Source organism: Emydura macquarii, unplaced genomic scaffold, assembly GCF_026122565.2.
Source record: "Emydura macquarii macquarii isolate MOO-44397 ecotype Brisbane River unplaced genomic scaffold, CSIRO-AGI_Emac_v2 contig_1424, whole genome shotgun sequence".
NCBI classification, from domain to species: domain Eukaryota; kingdom Metazoa; phylum Chordata; order Testudines; family Chelidae; genus Emydura; species Emydura macquarii.
This window is the reverse complement of record NW_027131561.1, coordinates 1,825,049-1,842,806: the sequence shown is the minus strand read 5'-3', so window position 1 is coordinate 1,842,806 and position 17,758 is coordinate 1,825,049. Positions and strand designations below refer to the sequence as shown.

The 17,758-nt window shown below is 38.2% G+C and overlaps 1 protein-coding gene across 3 annotated transcripts in view; it reads left to right on the top strand.

Annotated features, from left to right (window-relative positions):
* MID1 (midline 1) overlaps positions 1-17,758 on the top strand; it is a 326,390-nt gene that overhangs the window by 109,014 nt on the left and 199,618 nt on the right. For 2 of the 3 annotated variants that reach the window (XM_067553018.1, XM_067553015.1), the window contains exon 1: positions 16,728-16,948. The exons of the other annotated variant lie outside the window; for it this stretch is intronic. The gene's annotated coding sequence lies outside the window, so the exon portion shown is untranslated. Of the gene's footprint in view, positions 1-16,727; positions 16,949-17,758 lie in introns of those variants that run through there. 3 annotated transcript variants of the gene reach the window in all.

The following is a 17,758-nucleotide window of genomic DNA, read 5'->3' as shown; positions in this document are numbered from 1 at the left end:
AGCACAAGGGACATGTACTCCTCAGCTCTGTCTCTTTCCTTTTGTATTAGCAAGCTAGTTAAGTGTGCTGTTGCACTTTTTCCCACTGGGTGACTTTTTCCTATAAAACTTTAAAGTCTTCCATGTCTGGTGGAAAAATAACCTCTTGACTTTCCAGACCTGAAGAAATGGTTTTTGACTTTTGCTTTATGCTGTGTAGAACAAAAACAGTTAGTAACAGAACTCACACAGCAATTAGGGATTGTAAAACCGTCCTTAGAAGGGATCATAAACAAGAATATATCACCTTGTGGAGTGTGCTGCATCTAGTTTTCTGTCTGCAAATTCTGTACTGAATTGATACTGTACTATTATTTCACATTGAAATTGAATCATTCCTCCTAGCATTATTGGCACGGTGCTGTGGAAAAGTTTGTACTCTAGTTGTGCTATGCTAAAACTGGATAAATCTCCCAGACTATCAATGAAACACCTTGCAGAAGCACTCAACAAACTGCTCAACAAACAGCCATCATCCAGTGAATGTTTCTCTTCTCATTCGATGCATCAAATATATGCAACATTACTGTTTGTCATGTGTTAAGAAGGCATGTTTAAAGATAGATGTTTTTCATCAAATAATTGTTACCTGCCACTTTTCCCTATTTTTCCATGGTCTTACACCTTGGCTACAGGCTGCAAGTCTGGCACTTGTCACTAGTATTTTTTTTCTCTTGATCCTAAGTAAACTATCAACATCCCCAGCCCAAGAGCTTTGAAGTGGATGAACTGTTGGATTTCTACTTGAGAAATGCACCTTCAGGCTTGTTTGCAGTCACAAGTATTTATGTGTGAGTTGCCCCATTCTTCAGCTGTGCTTGTTTTCTCCACTTGTATCAGAGCATATACCTAATGAGAAGAACCAGGGCAAAGTGAACCCTAGCATCCATGAAGAAGCACACAGCTGGCAAGGACCAGCTACCCAGCCTGATAGTGTCTCTTTGAACTCTTTGACCTATATTACAGGTTCTGAGCTACCTATTGTAGCATTGAAATCAGTGGCAAAACTCCAGGAGTGGGTCCTTTAGGAGCAACTAAAATCTGGTTGCGGGGGTGTGTGGGATGTGCATGCGTGAGAGATTCCTCAAATGCAATGTATATTTTATTCCTAAACATTTCAAGAAACTATTTGGCCTTTGACATTAATGACATACCATAAATGTGTTAATAATAGCACAAGAGTTAATCTTTGCAAGAAAAATAAGCACATCCCTCAAAACTTGCCATACTCCCAAACCAAATGCACCCCTACCTACATTAATGCCAGATGAAATCCAAAGATGCAATAAACCTTAAGTTGAAAAAAATGTTTTCTCCTTTATTTATTACTCAGTTCTCTCAAGGCTAAGAAGTAACAGAACACAGGCTGTTCACTAGTTATTTCTCAGTAGCCCTGCTCTTGCACATTGCAATTGCACTACAGTTTTGTTGCCCCATCCTGTTCGCAAGTGTCAACACCCTGCTGAACTTCTGCTGAATTATTATGGCAAGTGTGGCTCATTAGCTTTACCCTAGAAATAAAGGAAGTGTGATGGTTCCCTGGGCAGAACTCCTGAAGTGAGTTAAGTTGAGAGCTGTGCAAATAACTGATTTTTCAGTTTGCTGGCTGAATCATAAAATCAGAAAATTTTTAGAATTTTCTGGCAAATTGAAAAAGGAAAAAAAATAGTTGGGAGTCAAATGAAATGTTTCATTTCATTTTCAAGATTTTTTAACCATTTTTTAGTAACACTGACATAAAATTTGAAACAAATTTTGTGTCAAAAATCCAAATATTTCATTTTTAAAATGTCAACTTGAAATGTTCTGATTTTTTTCCAAAAATTTTTTTTTGGAGGCGAGCGGGGGGGATTTGAATGAAACAATTTGGTGAATTCAACACAAATTTATGAAATGTTTGAGCCAACCTAAATCCACATTTTATAGTGAAACGAAGTTTTGACCAAAAAATGATGTCACCCACCACCAGTTAATATATAGGAAATCCTGGAAGAAAATATTATGAATAGGCAAGCTCAGGGAGGAAGATTAGGCTGAAGTTTATGTTTTCATGGTGGTGTTTTTAGTTACCAGTAAAATCAGACTTCAGGAGAAGAATGAGCTTGGATATTAACTCACAGTCCGCATGCATTTCTGGGAACAGGGGAATGATTCAGCCTGTTCACACACATGAACAATATGAGACTGAGCATTTATAAAGGGATAGGAATGAGATTTCTGGCTACAGTCCCCTTTCATCAGTAGCCATTGTTCATACATCTAAGAAATGAACAGCAGAAATTGAAAGAGCTCAGACTGAGATCATGATCCATTTCATTATGGATTTGCCTTTCGAAAGAGTCTTGAGGTATATGATAATTATATTTGCCCTGTCTTCACTAAGTAGCTATAGACTGTAACTGCCAATGCATTGAGCTGTGTTCTTCTTTTTCATGTCGGGACATGCTGGTGTACCTTTCTAAGTTTTACTTTGTTTGATTTTAAAGTTTGCTGCTTGGCATGGCTGGGTGCCTCTTATTTTTAAAAAAAAAATCATGATCTGACATGAGGTAGAAAAATATTAAAATGCACAAGATAGTTGAACAGCTACAACTTTAAACATCCTTTCTCAAGTATATCTGCGGCTGGTATTGTGGTGTTCTTATCCTCTTTATGCGGGATATACTGTTGCTATAGGCTAATCTGGAATGCACTAGTGCTTCACTGGTCAGAGTTCAAACGTTTCATCATATTTTTGCAGGCAGAAAGCTAGTCCTGCGCACAATTCCTTTATCCCAAGGGGCCAGACTTTATGCTGGGAAAAACATACCATAAATTTGAAGCGTGCGAAGTCTTGTGGGCTCTTAAACTTGTAACAACAGAAAAATTACAGGGTAGAGACTTCAAGGTGATGATATAGTTGGAGTATGCTGTGTAATATAAAGCATTCCCAGTGGACATTGGCAGGTTACCTATTTAATAATTCCAACATACAAGAAAAAAATTACAATTTTAAACTGATGTTGTCTTTGCTTGCTGCTACAAATACGTTCCTTTAGCCTATAAAGACATGTTTAGAAACTGAGATCCCAAGTTGTTTTTCACTAAAATAGCAGAATGATAAATTAAGGACTACTTGGGGGTGGTATTACTTACAGGAATTTATAGAACTGTCTGTCTTATTTGTTTCTTTTGTAGGTGATTGTGCTTGCTTATCAAGCTCAAGAGATTAGAAGTAATTGAAACTAAAGATCTTTCATTTTCTTCTGATTTGCTGAAATATCACAATGATATCTATATGTGCATGAAACTGCCCTCAAGCCTAGACTGAAAGAAATCCATAGTCTTTGCAATTCATTTCTGGGCCACCCTTCAGCAAAGCCTGCAAATCATTTTTGATTATGTGTTGTTTGGGCAGCAAGGATGAAGGGTGCTGAGAATTCTTGTGATGTTTATTATTGGCCACCAGAGGCTGCTCAGAGCCCACCAAACTCATTTCACTGAGGATTATAGTCCTAGTGGTAAAAAGATTAAAAGATGTTTTGCTCTGCCATCTCTTTGAACTGGTTTCTCCTATAAAACTAATAAATTCCTTTGAGGTCTGGTCTTCGTAGCAATTAATTAATTACCTCAGTAAAGAACCATAGAAGAACAACAATTCCAGACTAACTAATGACAGTCCTTTTGTTTTTCCTCTAGCTTCTTCCTTGATATTTTGCAAAGAAAAAGTATCTTTTTCTGCAAAGTATGTCCAACTAATTTAACCTTTCCCTTATTTTTGCAAAGTTAACATTTTTTAAAACTCTAATTTATTGTTTACATTTACAAATTCTTCTTTTTCTTTTTGTATTTTCTACATTTCCCCCTCATCTGTCTAGGTTTTTTGTAGCCATCTCAACTTATGCATATTTCCTCCAAAACTTTGATTTCATTACTTTACAGTCCACTTTTTTCAAATTTTTGAGTGACTAAAAACTGAAGCCTGTAACCTGATCAGTGGTAGGATAACCAAACCATGCACTACCCAAATGGAAGATCTGTCTTAGGTTTGGGAATGCATTCCTCACCAAGGGCTTCTGTTGCTTAGCATTACAACTGCTGATTTCACTAGCTCCATCAAAACACATTTGAAGAAGAAACATGACTAATTTTACCACTGGTAACTACATCACAAAAATGTTTCTCTGCATGCTTATTATTGTATGTGCAGATCTCCTTAATATATGTATATGCATTCCACATGTGCTTATTGTTGCTGCAGTATGATTTCAGGCTTTTATGAAGTGATAAGCCATATATTAATAATTTTAACAGAAGGCAAACTAGTGTTAACATAGTAACACCTTGCCAGAACAATGTTATGTCCATTTTTGATGCTAGAAATAGGCTAGATGCTGGGCTTTAAAATATGTAATGTGAATGCATACTTAGTACTTGTATCTGTTCAATATATTATCTTCCACAGTCTCTTGGGCAATTGCCAGTAGTGCTATAAAAATATGCAGCCCTGGACTAAATATTAATCCTTTTCCCAGTAATTTTTTAGACGCAATATGCAAATATGGACCCCGATGTGCAAACATTTTAGCACTTGCCTAACTTTACTGATGTGAGTAGTCCCATGGATTTGAATGGGCCTATTCACCATGAACAAAGTTAGCAAGTATTTGAGTGTTTGTAAAATAGGGCCATAGCTTGGAGGAATAATTTTCTTTGTTCTTGTAAGAATTATTAGATTATGGGTGAAATCCTGGCCCTATTCAAATAATTGATTTTAACAGGGCCAGGATTTCACTCATAATTTATTAAAGTAATTTCACATTTTGACAATATATCTCTTATATTCCTAACATACTCAACTAGCTCTAATCTTTTATTTGTCACTTGACAAATTTTAAGGATTAGGCTGTGAATGACCGAAGCAGTTTAAGTGGATTCAAAATGCTATGGTATTTGGATCATCAGAAAAAAATAGGGAAGGTCCTCATTTCTTCACTTTTCAGATTTTTTAATAAACCAGGTAAAATGCAAAATTGGCATGAAATCAGCATTTTCAAACTTCCGTTTAGTAGCATTGTGAAGAAGATTGACAAGGATAAAATTCAGGTTAAATTGCCAAATATCTTGTCTTTACAGTAATTCCTTTAAACTTGCCTTTCCTAGGAGGAAATGCATGAAAGCATTTACCCGTGAGTAATACCTTATTAAACTGTCATGATTTAATGTGACACATTTTTCTCTCAATTTGCATGTCTGACAATAGAGTTCCTAAATATCACCTTCAGGATCATTGGCAAAAAAAAGTAAACTCAACTGAAATAAATGCTGGGTCTGCAATGTGGGACAAATTGCGGGACAGAATGCCCCACATGAAACCAAGACAAAGGGCTCAAGCCATTAAAAACTATATGGTCCATTGCCATGCTAATGTTGAGTTCTTTGTGCAGAATGGGCTTATTGCCTTGTAAACACATTTCCATGATTCATTCAATTCTGTGGAATAACCCCCCACCACCTGACCCCCAACAATCAGTACAATGGAGCAGTCATTTTTAGATTTAATTATCAACAGGCTAGACAATGAGCTATCGAACTTGCCCACTTTTCCTGAAGGACCAGTGTACCTACAGACCTTTCCTTCGATTAACAATATAAATATTTAAGAAATCCATTAAATTTTTTTTTTTTTAAAGAAAGAGAGGGGAAAAAGTCTTGAAAAATAAGGATGCATAAACGAATGCCCCCGGGCATTCACTCATGAAGTCACACAGGTTTTGCACACCTAGTTAGTATTCAGTTTAATAGGTTACTATGGTTACTATATTCTATCTATAAAGCGATATGCAACTGCTTCAAACTCTGCAATGTCATCTTATGAAACGTGCACCAAATGCCATGTTAATCTATACGAAACTATTTTGCTGATACTATCCATTGGAAAGTTACAAGGAGAGATTATATATAAAATCCTCAAGAATCCTGACCATTTTGTATAATAACTTTTGCCTTTTAATTCAAACATTGGCTTCCCCTCGCCCATTTACTTGTGTTACATATACCTGCTTTATTTATTGAAAGCTAAGGAGTAAAAGGCACAAGGAGTGACCAGTGTGGGTCTAGTCAGCAGTGGGCATTTCTGCCATTTTAGACTCTGCCGGGCCACCACCTCCCTCTCCTTTGCAACTTGAAAGATGCATTGGGGTAAGGGTATACGTTTCAGGTGTTTAGAAAATGGCCACGCGTGGCAGTCAAATTCTCCTGCTGTGTCATTCTGAAACCTCACAGGGGTGGAGCTCAGTTTTGACAGAATATAGGGGCTCCAAACAGGAGCTGCCTGGTCCTGCAAGCCTGCTCATCCCCCAAGAAAGCACTTCAGCCCCTTCCACTGCAGCCTGCTCCTATTCCACTCATTTAGGAACTGCACAAGTAGGGTGGGTGGCTGTCATGTGGAACTCCCAAGCTGCACTGGAGCCTTTGACGAACTGCAAAACAGCCACCTTTGAAATAACCATTTCTTCTTCTCAGGTTTTGAGCCAAATATGATTTTCCTCCTTTTTTTCTTTTAACTGAATGTGAGATGCAATGGTTTTATGTTTTCACCGGGGGGGAACTAGGTCTATTATATAAATGATTACTAAATGGTTTCATAGAGTTAACATGGCTGCATAATTATGTCTACACTGACGGCGGCAAATTCACCGCCGTCCAATCGACCTATCTGGATTGATTGAGCAGTCAATGAAGACCCGCTCAATTGAACCAGAAGTCGACGCTGGTAAACCACCCCCTCAAGTGGCGTAGCGCTGCGTCGATGGTAATGCGGTTCCCGTCAGCGCAGTGCAGTGAAAACGGCACACAGAAGGGAAGCACAGCAGTAGACAGGAGTTACGCAAGCTCCTCTGAGTAGCTGGTAAGTGTAGACCAGGGTTCAGTGCAACTCTGCTGCATAAATTGAGAGATCTTGGTGCATGGCTTAGATCTGTTATTCCACATGGTACAGAGCTCCCTGCCTTTAATCGCATAAAGTAGCCATATCTATTGCCGGCAAGTCAATGGGAGTTTTGGGTGCACAAGATGTGCAGGATCAGGGCCAGCAAGATCACTGTTGTATCACTCCTGATTATCATTTACATAAAGGCTGCTTCATGCTGGCTGAGAGGGTGGAAAGGGGCCTTTATGTAAATGACAATTAGTCCCATAAAATTTAGTTATAGTTATGTAGAGAAAGAGCAGTGTAGTCATAAAAAAACAGCCTAATGAAGAAGGTATTAAAAAAGACATTGTGACTGTGTGTGACAGAAAGCATTTAAAAATTACAAACAATGACATACAGAGCATGTGCTAAACTATACCCATGGTGTAACATAATGTGGCATGTATTTCTGTGCTTTTTTTTTTTTACTGCTATTGGTGAATGGTGATGGTATCTGGGAGTGTGGTGTAGGCAGGAATGTGAATGCCTGGGTCTTCCAACAAAGAACCATAGGCTGTCATGAAGGGTGTACACACCTGCAGGTTTCTGTGACTGTGGATACTGAAATGTCAGAAGCTGACTGAAGAAACTGGGGAAGAAAGAGAAGCATAAATGAAAGCACACTGGTATATCCTTTATTTCTGTTTGCCTTCATATTGCATAAGCACTACCTGTTTCAGCTGTCACAATTTTAAGTTACTGGAATGGCACAAAAATGACACTTCACAGAAAAATATTATCATTTCACAAATCAATAGTTCACTCTCTTTTTTTAGGGATGTGGCTTATAAAATGAAAAAGAAAACAGTTAGAGAATCTGAATGTAAAACAGCATTGTCAGAAACCCAGGGAAGTACATTATCTTTGTAGTCCTTGTCTTTTATTACCAGCACCATTTAACAAAAAGAGAGGCCTAAGGAGGAAACACATCTGGAAATGTGTCCTAAATAAAGTGAAAATTATTTTGGGAAGTGGGTAAGCCTATACTATATGTCTGTAATTAAAAGAAATGAGGTATAGTGGCTCATAAAAAAATAGATCTGAAAACAGTTTAAAGGTTAAACTGGCACAGATAGAAGAGTAAGAACTGAACAGATCAACTCACTTCTCTGAAGGGGCAGTGCTCACTGTCAGACTACTTAAAAGTGTAATTTAATGTTTCAACTCATTTCTTACTTGGCTGCCATGTACATAAATAATTTTAAGTACTAAATAATGCTACTGACAAGAAAAACAACAGCATTGGTGTGACAGGGAAGACTCCGAAATTCTTTCTTTTGAACTCATAATAGGGTATAACGAATGTTTAGTGACATCTGTCCATGTCCTGGTGGGTTACTTCATTAAATCCTTAAGGCCCTTCCTGTTTTCATCTAAATCTTTTGTTTTTCCTCTTCTATAAAGCAAGAATAAGAATGTTTTCTGCTGGGCTTCCCTAAAAAACATATTGGGTAATCAGTCCCGAGAGTCACAGATGATAGTAACTGAAGCAAAGTCAGAGGTACTGCAGCACTACAGGACTGGCTTTGATGTGGAATTTGAGGTGCTGTCCTGAAAATTACAAACAGTGGTTTATTCAAGCCAGATCCTGAGACATTTACTCCGGTAATCTCTCGTTGATGTTAACAGGCATTTTGCCTGAGCAAAATCTAAGGCCTTCACTATTTTGATCCATGAATATTTGCACAGATTTGTTCATGCTAATATGACACACAAAAAACATACTGACAGGTTCCCTATTTGGCTAAATGTTTAGCCCAACTGTGTGTGGGGGTGGGAGGGAGATGGGAATACTTGCTTTTTAATTTGAAATAAAAATACATCAGCCATTTTGATTCTAAGAGGGGAATCTAAGTGTATATTTAATCATACCTGACTTTCCAGGAATGGCTCAAATATTCATTGCATTATTTGTTTGATTAATATCATCTTTCTCACTACATCTGTTTATTTTCAGTTAAGGGATTGGAAGATGCAGCCCCCTTTTGCAGGGGCTGTTCTTGCTATGCTTCTCCTTTCCCACATAGATCAAATTCTCTCTTTCCTCCCTCTGCTCCTATCTGTCTAGGGGTTTATATGACTCTGATTACTATAATATTTTGAGCACCTCTTCAGTATTTATGGATTTATCCTCACAACATTCATAGGGAAGTATAATTATCCTCATTTCACAAATTAGGACCTGAGGCAGAGAGATATTAAATTACTTGGCCAATGACACCCAAGAAGTCTGTGGTAGAAGATCTAAGTCCAGTTCACAGCTCTGAGTCTGAGACCTGTGTCTGAACTGTGACACAGTCCTTTAATATCTTCCTCCACATTCCACAATGAGTTCTTAATGGCCTTCACGGTGAAACATTCCCTCTTAGATCCTAGTGCCATACAATTAGCAAGTTTATAACCCAACAGAGATGCATTATTGGGAAGGGAAATATAATGTTTCAACTGCTTGGTGAAGAGTCCCATCTCACATGGCAGATAGCTGGCAGAGGAATAAAGCTAGTCAGGAATTTTCTATTGTAATGATTTTTTGAGGGAAAATGCAGCTTCCACAGGAAAATTTTGATTTTTTTGCCCCAATTTTTTCAGTTTCCCATTTGGAATTCTGAAACAAAGAATTTGGGTTTGGGTTGATTCAACATGAATTGAAAAAATCTGGTTTGTTGAACTGATCTGAAATGTTTCATTTCTAATCAGTTCAACTTTAAGCTGCATTTCCCTGTTGTGGCTATTTGCCTCCTGGGCGAAGCTGTAGTTCCTGATGCTCTCATTCTCTAGCTGACTGGAGCACATCTCCCCTAAAACAATGCACTCTGTCCTTTGACTGAGCAGTGTGGTACATCATGGGCATCACATGGAGATTGTCTGATGAGGGGGCTCAGCACTTAGGGGAGAATGATGGGAGCATCATACACCTGATTTACAACTCTTATGAGACAATGTGTCACCATAGGAAAATGCAGTTTAATATTGGACTGACTCCAAATGAAACATTTCAATATTTCTAAATTGATATTTTTCAGAACTTTCAACTTTTTTGTCACAATTTGAGCCAAAAACAAATGTTGAAATATCAGAATTTCTCACAGGACTGAAACTTGGATTTTGCTCAGCTCTACAGAGGAGTATTTTGCTTTCATTCTCCCAGTGGACGGAATAATTGAGGTCCTTTGGCCATAACAGGGTGTTGAGTATCCCACTGTTGCATAAGGGTTTGCACAGCATTGCATTAGGTCTTACTGACTGCTGTACTTGAGGTAAGGAAAATAATTCTTTCAGTGACTGAATGGCTTGGCTGATGAGGACTTTTTTATTTTCTTTGGTGAATCCATGGCAGGGTATTGGTGCTAGCAGAAGTAAATTTTATTTGAAAAGGAAAGATTTGCGTTGGAGGGTGAGCTCAGTTAGCATGGAGGTCATGGCATTTTGAACAGGTGAGAATTTGGCTGTACCAAGTAGGCTTAGGGGCCTACAAAGTGCTGTGGGACCATAGGGACTTGTAGGCTAGGTTTGAATTTATGACAGTTTATTTCAGTTTGAAAATTTAATCATTTATCCCACAGGTTTTATTTAAAATTTCATTATAATTCTGGTTGGAGGCTCTTAACCATATTCTTTGTCTGAGGGTATTTATGTGGGTGTACATTGTAGAGGAGCAGGGTGGCACTTGGTAAGGTATTTTTATTGCAAACAATGACTTAATGTGTAACCATAAATGTAATATATCCCTTAAGCTTTGCTTCTGAATCTCTATTGGTTTAGCATTATTTATTAGTGGTCTGATCTTTCTACCTTTTATCATGTTGAGTAATACCTTTCTCTGCTAGCAGTCAAGAGGACTACTGAGGAATAAGGTACTCTTCAACATGGGTAAGGGTGGTAGAAAGTTAAATCCATCTCTTCTCCTTGATATGTTTGCTGCTTATCTTCATGTAGGCTTCACAGGGGTCAGCTATTAAGAGAGAAAAATAATCTGTATGCTACTTATTTATTTTTCTGCATATATTAAGTAGAAATATGGTTTTAACCAATTAGTTTTAAAAACTGATAAAATAAGATGCAAACACCAGAGTAAATTAATTGTGATTTAAATTAAAATTCTGCATGCATGTAGATCTTAGTATGTGTTAGAGATCAGACTTTACATAGCTTTTTGTAGTCTTTTTTCATAGGTTTTTTAATTTACTGTATTTCATTATAATTCTGGAATATAATATCCGAGTCTTCCTGTAGCTAATTTAATGCACATGAATTGCAATGTGCAGTTTGGGGGATCAAGTATCTGTCTTGTAGCACAGGGGTAGTGAAATGAAATGCAGTAAACATTTTCTTTTGTTAAAATACTTTAATCAAAATGTGTAGTCCATTTTGTTCTTTAGGGCAAATAAAGTCTAACAATTTTTTACCACTTTTCTAAAACTCTATTCATTTTTCTTATCAACTCTATGTTCTTGGGATATTTTTGGCTCCCTACAACCTTTTAGTTCAAGTATTTTTGGATGTTTCTTTTGGAGGTTATTTATATATTTTGTTGTTGCCTCTTGAGAATTAAAGTGAATATTTTATATTCTGGAAATCCCAATCTTTCTCTGGATGTTAGTTTCAAAATCACTGAGGAAAGGAAATATAAAATCTGTTTGTGGGGAATTCCAACCATGTTAGTTTGGGTGTGAAAATTAGCTCTGTCTACCTGCAATGTAAAGGATTAGGTGATTACTCATTTGTGAAAAATAATGTGCCTTTATTCCTCTAAATTATTTATATCTAAAATGAAAGGCAATCTGTTTGCGATAGACTTCACATCTTGAGGAAGAGATGATGATGATGATTTGTATTGTCTGGCTTAAAAGTTCTTTTTCAAGCTTGGCTTTTTTTCTTTTTAAATCATGTGCTGGGTCAAATTCATACCTGGTGTCAGCATAGCTGGTGCAACTCTGTTACTCCATTCTGATGTAGGACCAGATGATGGGGTCTGGCCTGGCTGTATCAGGCACAACTCAAGGTGGAGACAGTGTGTGCCGCTTATCTTGGAGCAGGCTAGGTTGCTTTAATGTATATTCACTTCCCTTGGCCCCAAAGGGTTACTATGGCAGTTGGAGAGCAGCCGGGGGTAAAGAGGCACTGGTTCCATCTGCATTGCCCTGGCTACACCCCCTATGCCACTGGCAGGTAACAGTGGCTGAGGAAACCAGCTTTACAGCTGTTTTGCACTGCTCCACTAGTTCAAATTGACCTGGTGTACTGGAAAATTGGACCCACGTTTGGATCAAATTTTAATACTAGGGAACGTAATAAGCTGTCATAGATCAGATATTTTTGTGAAGTATTAGGCATGCCCCAGAAGCTAAAAATATGGTCACACAAAAAACATCTGGCCATAGTGTGGGTGAACCAGATTTTTTTTAACGTATGACATTTGGCAAATAAATTAGTTTGATTATATAAGGTAACAGTGTGCTTCCTTCCTTTCAAAATATGTAATTTTCTATCTATCAATACAGAAATAGTCTCTGTCAGATCACAGTAATTATTGCTGATTTCTCTATTGTCACATAAAAGTAACGACCTCAACAAGCCAGTTCTTACTGATGTACAGTAGCTCTCAATCTGCCAAGGCCCAAATGTGTGACATTGGGCACCAAAAAGGGTCACATAGCTGAGGAAGGAACCTGATAAGATGTGAGATTCATTTATAGCAAGTACGTTGTTTCCATAGTTTAGTTTTAAGACTTAGTATAGCTGATGTCAGTAATTATGGATTCACTAGAATGACTCCATACTTAAGACAGTGTTTCCACTATAAGTGCAAACCATTTCTCGTGCAGGAAGTCTCTGCTCTGATAATTGGTTTTGAAAGGTGTGAGGCTAATTAGGGCAGGGGATAAGCAATTTTGAGGTCTGAGACTTTAGAACAATTTTTATGAAGCGAAAAACTAACTCTGTTTCAAACTATTTTCCCTTCCCCATAGAACTTCAAATAGTCTTGTTATTAAAAACTTCATACTTGTCCAGTACACTAATTCTCAATGACTGAACCTCCTGTGCTATTGAAATCAGTTTGGAGTTTGCCAAAAATGGGAACTGTCCCAATAGAAAATAATGCAGAGCGCTGTTTTTACCAAGTTGCAGTGCAAATATGTTTCATTATTAGAGATTGCCGTTTTTGGTCCCACATGTGTCATAACTTCTGGGAGAGGCCTCGTGTTTGTTGTTAACTTTAGTCCACCTGATATAGACTCTAGAGAAAGTGACTCTCCAGACCTGATTGTTGGTGAAGACAGCTTTTAAAATATAAGTCTATGAGTACGTTACTACACTTGCAGTAATTTTTCTTTGAAATAGGCATCTTCACAACCATCTTCAGAAAAATATCAGGCCCCCAGCCCCAGCTGAGCTCACATATTTGAGGTGACATTTCTTCCCCTGTGCTGCTTGTGGATGAGGTGTGAGAAAGCAGTTCTACCAATGCCCAAGGAACCGAGCTATGAGCCCTTTTCTCCTTGCAGCAGTTTCATCTCATCTGCAGAGGCAACAGGGACTGGATTTTAAATGCTTCTTCCTCCAGCAGCGGAATCTTCTTTCACTCCCCTGACGCTGGTAAAATTACTACCTGTCCCCTCTATTACAGAGATGGAAGCAAAATAGTCATATAGGAGCGACAGGGAATGAACAACATCTGCCCTTTCACTGATACACAGGGCAGTGAAACTTCCTCAACTCAGTCATATTGTTTTATTCTTAGGGATAGGGGCCTAGGAGCAAAGTAAATTCAAATCTGTACCCAAGCCCTGATCTTTTCAAAATTGTCCAGAGTTTCAGGGCATACAGAGCCAAGGTTTTATGTCAGGCCCATCTTTATTTATCTTCTGTCTTTTAAAAGACTTTGACTAGGAGCCTCTCCAGCCGCCTTTTGTGAATGCAGAATGACAGAACAACCAAGTTTTCAAAATCCACTCTGCACTTGAGTGTCTCAGAAGAGAGCCCTGTGTATTGACAATTTTGGATTAATCACAAACCACACCCCTTGAATGTGGAAAGTTATTTGAACAGGTGAGAAAATGCTAACCAGGTGAAATAGTTAGATTACATGAGTAAAAATGTTTCCCCACAACGTGCATCCTTATCTGTTGTTTGGAATGATTCCTCAGTAACACCGGACAGGTATTGGTATTCAGCAAATAGGACCATATTGAGCCATGAAGATAAAACCTATATCTTGTGAGAAAATACAGGGATTGCCAGACACTGTGTGTGGCATTTTAACAAATCCAGTCGTCTTCACCTTTCCTCATCTTTTCAACGTAAGAGTTTCTACTGCCTCTGTTGTTACGTGAGAGCCAGACTGCAATGCTGGTGGTGGCTCTTTGGACTCCCTTGTTAAAATTCTGCCAAATAGAAGAGACCCTCGGGTGATTCCCCCAGCCTTTGGTAAATTTTGCCCTCTCTCTGGCAACTGCTAAATCACCCTTGCCACAGAAGACTTATCCCTGGGACTCAAATTACTTGAGAAGAACATTCTCCATCCCCCACCCTTTTGAATGCATCATATTAAACCCAGGCCCAGGTTTTTAAAGGTACATAGGTGTTGCCGTGTTCAGCATTGCAGTGCCGATCTGAATTAGGAGACAAAGTCTTATTTTCAAAAGTTATTTAGGCACTTAGGAGCCTAAATCACATTGGTTGTCAAGGGGACTTTGGCTCCTCCATGACTGAATCCCTTTGGAAAATGATACTTAAGCTCTGTAGTCAGTTAGGCATGGCAGAGCTGTGTGCAGCAATGTCTAAATACCTTTGAAATTCTGGACCCAAGAATCTGGTGTTTTCCAAAAATGTTCCTAGGGAGGATTCTCCTGGGCTTGTCTGTAGTAAAAGATTTTCACATACCCTATATATACATTTCAAATTACATTACGTGAACCCTAAGCTAGGAGTACAGATATTTTTCCAGGAACAAAGTATAAACATTTCTATCACAGTGCATTTAACGCAGCACTCTTTGAGCTGCTCCAGCAGTGCAAAGAGTCCCTAAAGCCTCTCAGGCTGGCCAGGAAGGTCACTAAGTCATCCTCTGTGGCTCAGTGTAGATATCATGACTGGCGTTTTCCTTATGCCTTCATCCATGACTGCTATGTTGGCCTCTTAGGGGCTGCAAGTTAGAGCAGCCTGAATTCTTTCACTAAAGTGTGAGGCACATACCAGTGTATAGCCAGGCCAGGGTCAGGGGAAAGGTACCTTAAAGCCACCTGTTCTCCCACCCTTAGCTGTGCAGTGTATTCTTTGACTGCAGCAGAGCATCTGGGCCAATACGGTGTTACTTCCTGTCTCAGTATGAGAAAAAGCTTTTTAAAATAGCAAAACAAATGAATAGATTCTCCAATCCTTCACTCCAATTTGTGCACCACACACAGCCTTGGTACACAGAGTTTATCATAGGCAAAAAGAAAACACGTTTTAGGAACCCCTTTATTAAACTATCGGCAACACATCACTATGACACCTTCTTCTGCAGCTCAATGCAAAAGATTCTTTGAGCTGAAAGGAATTTTCTGGATAGTGACTACTACTTGCCTTACAGCTATTGCTGTAGTAAATCCATGACGATGGGGCTTTTCTTCAGACATCAGATTTGCCTGATTGTCCCTTGAGATCAAAGACAGATTTCCATTTAGAGTGGAACAGAGGAACTTGCAAGCTTCTAAACTGATCTGAAGTTTGAGTTGGAAAAGAGGCGGGTGAGGGAGTGAGGGACTCAAGAAGGTGGGTATGAGTGTGCAATTTTGTAGATCTCCCTCTTTTTTTTGGCTTAAAAATGGTGCAAGTCAAGACGCAGCCACACATTAGACACCGCTCCTTTTTAAAAGAAAGCCACTGGGAGACAGATTATGCGTGCTGTGCAACTAAAAACTGGTCCTGTTGGATAAAGCAAAAAGACTCCCCCTGTTATTTTTTACAATCTAGATATTTTCTTGAAATTTAAAGTTGAGTGCAATACTATCTTATGCTTGGAACTAGTATGCAAGATTTTATTTTATTTTATTTTTTTGGTGGGGAAGGAGGAATCACCCTTCCTAAAGAGAAAAATTAAAGTAAAATGTTAGAGAGAGGGTTATATATTTCCTAGTGAGACAAATGAGAATTTATGACAGAACATTTTCTATAGCTTTGTTTCCATATGCTTCTATTCCTCAGGGCAGATATACACTTGTTGTATATGTAAATTAGATGTAGCATTTTTTGTCCTCTTTGTGTTACCATGTTTTATGCATTTTAATCTGATAGGACTTCCACAACAAATGTCTCTTAAATTGCTAGTGACGTATGTGGTTCAAAATAGAACGGGTGTTACTACACCTTGCAGTTTTTCTGTTAAGTATTTGGGTAACTCTCCAATATTTGGTTAGCTTTTACTGGGCATTTAAAACTCAAGGTTTTTTAAATCTCAGGAGCCTATTAAAGCTTTGAGCAGACCAAGAGCCGTTAGATAAGAATGGAAATAATCTCTTATACCACAAATTGACTTCCCTCTTTGTAGCCTTAGACACTGTTTCCAGCTGCTTTCAGTCTTTTAAATCCTTGAAAGCTTTCCTAATCCTCATGTAGGCAGTCTTTCTGTGTTATACCTCCCTCCCCTTTCTTCTGATTGGTGAAGCTATTTCATGGCCTAATTCAGCCAAGTACTAGATATCTGGAGCCGTGATTTGAAATAAGAGCAAGGCGGACAGTTGCTACCCTACTCCTGACTTTTAATAGGCTAGAGGAAAGGTTGAGAAACTTGACATTGTTTTAGGAAGAGTCTCCACAGCAAAAGATAAAGGAAAATGAGAGAGAAAAACTTACCAGCTTGTTTATACTGGGAAACTGTTGATGGATTTTTGTTTTTACTTTGAAACTACACTGAGAATTTGAATTCAGATTGTTTCCTGCTGGATGGATAATGGAATTCTAAACATGAGGCAGGTAAGGAACTGTGCTGCAAATCATTTAGAGATCTCTAAAGGGGGGAAAGGCTGGGTTGGTCTGTAAATATTTGCTTTGTTGGACTGCCTAGCATTTGCAGAAAGCTTTGCAGAGTTTAGATTTTTATCCTGAATATCCTTGAGCCTTGTGTGTATAAATAAATAAAAATTAACCAAGTGTTTTTACTTTCAGTTTGATCTTACTGGGAGGGTGTCATGCAATTCATTGGGTGATTCAGTTTTGTAAAGGGCATGAAAGCTGTTGGTAGAGTATGTAAATCAATTTCAGTTTGCCATGGCTTAAAAATACTGTGTAGACTTTGTCACAGTCTTGTTTGTGACATGTAGAATAAGAATGTGTTGTGTTTATAACTGTAGACATGCCAATATGGGGTGGGAGTGATTTATTAAACATGCACAGTGACTTACACGCAGTTGCCACTACTTCAATTTTCCAGTAGCTTTAAAATATGAGTCTCAAGCTGTTTTCTGTTTTCAGAAAAGCACTGTAATGTTGCAGAAAAGAGCCTAGAAAATCAATGATGATTCAAATATGTTTAAAAAAAAAAAAAAAAAAAAAAAAAAGCTTGCTATTCACGTGAATGGCCAAAAGCAGCTGTTTTCCTATTGCCAAAGCTGAAGGTCACAATGGGATAACATTTGATGCTACAATGTTTGTAGTTTGCAATTAAAATATGCAGTTAGAAGAACACTGAGAGTACAGAGCACTAGCAGAGGAAAATTTCAACCTTAAAGCAGAGCTCTGCATTAAAGACCCTTGCAAATCAACATCTTAAACTCAATACTTTGT